Source organism: Triticum dicoccoides, chromosome 2B (assembly GCF_002162155.2).
Source record: "Triticum dicoccoides isolate Atlit2015 ecotype Zavitan chromosome 2B, WEW_v2.0, whole genome shotgun sequence".
NCBI lineage: Eukaryota > Viridiplantae > Streptophyta > Magnoliopsida > Poales > Poaceae > Triticum > Triticum dicoccoides.
This window is the reverse complement of record NC_041383.1, coordinates 393631531-393638682: the sequence shown is the minus strand read 5'-3', so window position 1 is coordinate 393638682 and position 7152 is coordinate 393631531. Positions and strand designations below refer to the sequence as shown.

At 53.2% G+C, this 7152-nt stretch overlaps 1 pseudogene; it reads right to left on the bottom strand.

The window, feature by feature from the left end:
- Positions 1-2850: 2850 nt before the first annotated feature.
- Positions 2851-7152, bottom strand: part of LOC119360902 — a 21330-nt pseudogene continuing 17028 nt past the window's right edge.

Here is a 7152-nt window from a genome sequence, read left to right as displayed (position 1 = left end):
CAGATAATCTGGTGATTAGGCGTGTTTAATTTTGACAACTAAGTACTTGTTATCCTATAATCTAGCAGTTAAAGCTTGTTTTTGTGCGGGTTAGTAATTAAGCATGGTAAAATCTGACAACTAAGTACTGGTAATCAGTCAACTAATATTTTATAATTTGACAACTAATCAATTTTAAACTTGATATATCGTGGGTATAAATCTTCATGCCATATATCTTCTACCCAAAAGTTAACAGCAGAAGAGCATCTACAGTCAGCGCCCCAAATCCGCATCATACGCCCGGGTGGCCCACCCAGTTAGTGACCGGTCTCGAAATTTCGACCTAGGCGGGCATCTTAAACGGGCCTCACGTTCGGCGATATCCGGCTGTCTCCCGCATGGGGGTAGCGGATCCGAGTCCTTCACCTCCAGATCCGCCGACCCAGAGCTCATCCCATGCGGCCACAAGGAGGAGATGGCCATCCAGCTTGCGCTCCGCCGCTCTTAGGAGGAGGCATGTGCAAGGCAGCGGCCGAACTCCTTCCGTCGGGAATCCATTGTGTCCGCCCCAATGGCGCATGGATCCGGCATCCGGCACTAGGTGTGTCGTCGCTGCTTCACCAAAGGCGGTGAAGGTCCGTCTGGCGTCCGAACGCGGTGGCGGACTCGCAACCCCTTCTTTGGCGCGCCGAGACCACCGACGCACCATGGGCGTTGTCGAACGAAAAACGTGCGTCGTCGAACGAAAACATGGCGTGGCGATGGACATCAGCGAGACGGAGTCGCATTCTCCAGCGAGACGGAGTCGCATTCTCCAGCGACCCGTATGGTGCAGCAGTCCAGGCGCCGCAATCGCCGATTCATCCCAGGACGGATCCATCATCAATCTGATGTCCACTACAACCGTTCGGATTCTAGGCTCCAACGAGGAAGAGTAGGGAGACGGCGATATATCAAGTTTAAAGTTACTAACCCGCACAAGCTCACGGGACTCAAGGCGTCGCCGGCTCACGGGACCCAAGGCGTCGCCGTCTCCCGTGAGCCGGCTCGTGTCCCATGCCCTACTCTACATTGTCGGCAACCGGACCAACACTCTCGGAAGCGCAGCCGGCCTCGGACATGGTCACATCGGAACCAAGCGAGCTCTGCTTAGATTAGGTTTCACGTTACATGTAATAATATGAATTTGAGGTTTCTAGTTTGAGGTATCCGATTGTAGAATAAAATATTAAGACGTGACCGGTCCCTGTCCGCGGACGCGCCCGATCACGTCAACGGGCATTTAAGGGGTTGGATTTAGGGCGTCGGCTGTAGATGCTTTAAGCCATATTGTGATTTGTGAATAGTAGCTGCCTACCTGACTAGCTAGCAGTGCTTGTAGCTAATCTTTCCCCAAAAAAAAATACTTGTAACCATTTTTTTCTGAATAAAGATGCATGCGCTGCTCTCCCCTTGCATGCATTGCATGCATGCTGCGCTTGGGGATGAAAGGGATCAGTTTCCTTTCTTTTTCTGCAGGAAATTTGGATGCACAAGCATCTCTGCATGGGAAAGAAGCGGGTTTGATGAGCCGTCGCAGGGCAAGACCAGCATGCGGCGCCGCTCTGTAACCTAGGGGCAGCGCAGGCATGTACCGCAGGTGTGATTTCCATAAATGTGGAGGGGTTTTCCACAAAAACACCGGACCAGGCGGCTGTGCCACGAAGCTGCCAGCGAGGCGCCATTTGTCCGCTCCTGATTTGTTGTGGACTAAATCATCCCATGCATTTTAAGTTTATGGATGAGTTGATCCCCTTTTGCAACTTTGTGGACTTAACCATCACATCCAATGCAAGTTTGTGGGTCTCTAGTGCTCTTGCCTCTTAAAAAAACCCCGAGGTTGTAGTGGCCGACACAAATGAATCCTCATCTTCAAATCCCTAAAGTTGATACCCTGTAGTTATAGATCCCGGTTAATCCTGACCCTGCGTGAGTAAAAATCTTGTTTGGTGTAATTGAAAAGGTCTGATCCCAGCAGGGATTGATTTCTACGGTGACTTACTGCCTGGTCCCACCTATCATATGCATCTCCCCACGAGTTCACTCCCAACTAATTAGGTGCAGTGCAGCGGTTACCGGCAGCGGCGCCCAACGTCTTGCAGGCTGCACTCACGTATGTTTTTTGGACTATCTTCACTCACATATTTTTGTGCACATGCATGCACGTACGCATCCATCCGTCGATCCCACCATTGGCCGCCGCGTTGCTCCCTAACCACGCCGCCATTTGCCTCGGCTCGCTGGCAGCCACGGGCAGTGCCCGACGCCACCTGCGTCCTGCAGTTGCTCGTAGCTACGCACGGCCGGCCGCTGCCAGGCTTGCCTGCGCACTGCCTCTCTAAGCGTTTATCAATTTGACGCCATCACCATGACCCGTGTTCGTTGTCCAGCCCGCATGGCCAACCTGTGTAAGTCCTCGTCCCCGCGCAAGCCTCGACTACGCGATGAGCTCTAGGTGCCGCGTGATAGCCCGGCTACCGCCGGCCACCGCGTGCCGCGGCTCCACTGACCACGTACATCACCGGACGGCTCACCCGCGTGTCGTCGTGCTTACCGTGGCCGAACCGTGTGCAAGCCGCCGCGGTGCCCCAGCCACAGCCACATCGCGCGCGGGACCAGCTGGCTGTGTCGCACTCTGCCGAGACCCTGCCTGTTAGGTACCACTAGTCTCTCTCTCGATCTATTCCTCGCTTACAAGGGATACAGGCTTCAGTTCGAGGTACATGTAATGGATACAAGAAGAGGAGGAAGGGAGCACGAGGTAGGAAAAGGGAGCCGCCGGGTGCCGTTTGTCGTGATCCACTGGATACCCTTCTCGTTGCCTCCTCTTCACTTACTTATAGCCAGCAACGCTTCAACGTGTGCACAGCCTAGCCCAGCCCATATGCTGTCCACGGGCCAGCCCAAGTATGTGCACCGGCTAGGAGGGCTCCTAACATCCCCCATCCCCCTCCTTAGAGCATCTTTAATAGATGGTCCAAATTTTGACGGTTCAAAATCGAAGATGTAAAATTTAGACCGACAAAAAGTGCGTTTTGAAGCTCCTAAAAAAGGCCAATTCCAACAGATGGTCCAAATTTATGGTCCAAAAAAGCAACTCCAATAGATGGTCCAAATTCATGGTTCAAAACCGGCCAGCAGCCGCACAGCTGCTATTCAGCCGCTGTCCAGCCACTGTACAGCCGCACATATTGCATAAAACATGTTTTAAAACAACATAAAAAAATCATGTCCACAATATCCAATTATTACATAGTTCTTCAGATCGAGGAGATGCAATGCAACACAAATACAATATAGTTTTGCACAATACAACATAGTTTTGAACAAACAAATAATGAATCTCTGCGGATCTTTTGCCATGCCATTTCCAATGCTCTTCCATCGAATCTTTCTGGAGTTGGTCATGCACGACCATAAACGGAACCATCGTGCTTCGTTTTCCTTCTTTTGTGCATGGCCACTAGCATAGCAATCTCCTCTCTTCATGCAAATCAAATTCCTCATCCGACGATGAATCATCCATGAAAGAGGAGTCAACTGAGCTCATCTACAATGCACACAACCACCGTCAAACATACTATCCAATCCCAAGTTAAATCATCAAGTTTGGCTGCCGGTTGGATTGGCTGCTGCTGACGGCTGCGGTCGGCTCCGGACAGCTGCGGTGATAAGAAATGAGCTTGGAGGCCGGCCAAGAGGAGCTCCGCGAGCGGCGAAGAATAGTTCGGCAGACGGGCGGAGGGCTTGGTACGGCGGTCGTGCGGCCGGTGCAACGGCCGTGAACAGGCTCATGGCTGACGGGGAGGAGGTCTGTGACGCCCCCGATTCAATCGTACACTAATCATACACGCAAATGTGTACGATCAAGATCAGGGACTCACGGGAAGATATCACAACACAACTCTACAAATAAAATAAGTCATACAAGCATCATAATACAAGCCAGGGGCCTCGAGGGCTCGAATACAAGTGCTCGATCATAGACGAGTCAGCGGAAGCAACAATATCTGAGTACAGACATAAGTTAAACAAGTTTGCCTTAAGAAGGCTAGCACCAACTGGGATACAGATCGAAAGAGGCGCAGGCCTCCTGCCTGGGATCCTCCTAACTACTCCTGGTCGTCGACAGCGGGCTGCACGTAGTAGTTGGCACCTCCGGTGTAGTAGGAATCATCGTCGACGGTGGCGTCTGGCTCCAGGGCTCCAGCATTTGGTTGCGACAACCAGGAAGATAGGAAAGGGGGAAAGGGGGGGGGGAAAGCAACCGTGAGTACTCATCCAAAGTACTCGCAAGCAAGGAGCTACACTACATATGCATGGGTATATGTGTAAAGGGCCATATCGGTGGACTGAACTACAGAATGCCAGAATAAGAGGGGGATAGCTAATCTTGTCGAAGACTACGCTTCTGGCAGCCTCCGTCTTGCAGAATGTAGAAGAGAGTAGATTGAAGTCCTCCAAGTAGCATCTCCAAGTAGCATCTCCAAGTAGCATCTCCAAGTAGCATCTCCAATAGCATCGCATAGCATAACCCTACCCGGCGATCCTCTCCTCGTCGCCCTATAGAAAAGCGATCACCGGGTTGTCTGTGGAACTTGGAAGGGTGTGTTTTATTAAGTATCCGGTTCTAGTTGTCATAAGGTCAAGGTACAACTCCAAGTCGTCCTGTTACCGAAGATCACGGCTATTCGAATAGATTAACTTCCCTGCAGGGGTGCACCACATAGCCCAACACGCTCGATCCCATTTGGCCGGACACACTTTCCTGGGTCATGCCCGGCCTCGGAAGATCAACACGTCGCAGCCCCACCTAGGCAAAACAGAGAGGCCAGCACGCCGGTCTAAACCTAAGCGCACAGGGGTCTGGGCCCATCGCCCATAGCACATCTGCACATTGCGTGGGCGGCCGGAAGCAGAACTAGCCCCCTTAATACAAGAGCAGGCTTACGTTCCAATCCGGCGCGCGCCGCTCCGTCGCTGACGTCTGAAGTGCTTCGGCTGATACCACGACGTCGGGATACCCATAACTACTCCCGCGTAGATGGTTAGTGCGTATAGGCTCGTAGCCAACTCAGATCAAATACCAAGATCTCGTTAAGCGTGTTAAGTATCCGCGAACGCCGAACAGGGCCAGGCCCACCTCTCTCCTAGGTGGTCTCAACCTGCCCTGTCGCTCCGCCACAAAGTAACCGTCGGGGACCGTCGGGAACCCAGGCCCACCTCTACCGGGATGGAGCCACCTGTCCTTTCAGCCCCCAACTCCGAACAGTATCACAGGTAATGTAACAGTGTAAAGTATATAGTATATGCCCGTGATCACCTCCCGAAGTGATCACAGCCCAGTAGTATAGCATGGCAGACGGACAAGAGTGTAGGGTCACTGATGGAACACTAGCATCCTATACTAAGCATTTAGGATTGCGGGTAAGGTATCAATGACTGTAGCAGCAATGACAGGCTATGCATCAGAATAGGATTAACTGAAAGCAGTAACATGCTACACTACTCTAATGCAAGCAGTATAGAGAAGAGTAGGCGATATCTGGTGATCAAAGGGGGGGCTTGCCTGGTTGCTCAGACAAGGAGGGGGTCGTCGGTGACGTAGTCGTACTCGGTGGCATCAGCGTCGGTCTCGTAGTCTACCGGAGATAAGAGGGGGAAGAAACAATGAATACAATGCAAACACAAACACGACGATGGGTGACGTGACAATGAGCGGTGCTAGGTGTGCCCTAACGTGGTATGAGGTGGTACCGGTTAAGAGGGAAACATCCGGGAAAGTATTCCCGATGTTTTGCGTTTTCGGACAGATGGACCGGAGGGGGAAAGTTGTGAGTTCGATAGGTTAGGGAGGTGTGGTGGACGAACGGACTGCGTATCCGGATTCGTCTCGTCGTTTTGAGCAACTTTCATGTACAAAGTTTTTTCATCTGAGCTACGGTTTATTTTATATTAATTTTAAAAGATTAAAATCATTTTTAGCATTTATTTAAATATTTTAATCCAACATTATCCAGAACAGTGCACGCTGACGTCAGCATGACGTCAGCAGTCAACAGAGGCGTTGACTGGTCAACTGACGTGTGGGTCCCGTTTGTCATTGACTGTTTAGTCTAATTAATGTTTAACTAATCTAATTACTGTTTAATTAAACTAATTAGTTAATTAGGTTAATCTAATTATGATTAATTAACTTAATTAATTCCTTAATTAATTAATTAATTTAATTATTATTTATTTATTTAATATATATTTTTTTAATCCTCTTTTTTTTATAAAACTGTTCTGGGGCGGGCCCATATGTCATAGGCCCTGGGGCATAACGGGTGACAGGTGCGGGGTGGCCCGAACGGGCGCTACGGGCACCCGACCGCAGGCAGAGGCCATGGCCCGACGCGGCTGGGCGTCGGCGGCCAAGGCGCCGGCCAAGGGAGGCAGCGGAGGTGGTCGCGGGGCGCAGCGATGAGGGGTAGCATGGGGAGGAGGCCGCGGGTGGTGGCCGGAGTGGGGACCGGACCGGCGAGCGGGAGGCACGGTTAGCAGGGGGCTTCGGTGGTGGCCGTGGCCAGTGACGGCAAGCGCGGGTGCCGGCGCGCTCCAGGGAAGCGCGGGCGTGGACAGAGCTCAGGGGGGTGGTTCGCAACGGGCGTCGCCCGAAGCAAGCGGGCGCGCGAGGGAGAAGTCGGGGACGGGCGCGTGCGGTGCGCACGCGCTGGAGCCAAGAGGGGCGGTGACCACGACGGGACAGCGCGGGCGCGTGGCCACGCACGGGCGAGGGGCGACGGCGAGTGAGCATGAGCTCGTGTGGAGAACGGCAACCGCGATGACGAGGAGAGAGGGAGATGGGGATGGCGCTCACAAGGGGTTGCAGGGGACTGGGCAGCGGGGCGCGAGGAGGAAGACGGGGACGCCGGCGACGTAGGGGAGGCAGTCCGGCGAGGTGGTCTCCGACGACGGCGTCGAGCGCGTGGAGGTCGTTCGGGGAGGATTGGTGGAGCGAGGCGGCGACGATGGCGTTCCGGCGACGGAGTGGTGGGGCGGGGCAGCCCGGTGACGATGGGGCGGCGTCGGGCCCCGGCGTCGGGCTCGGGGGCAAGGGGATCGGGGCGAGGTGCGTTGGGGCGCCCC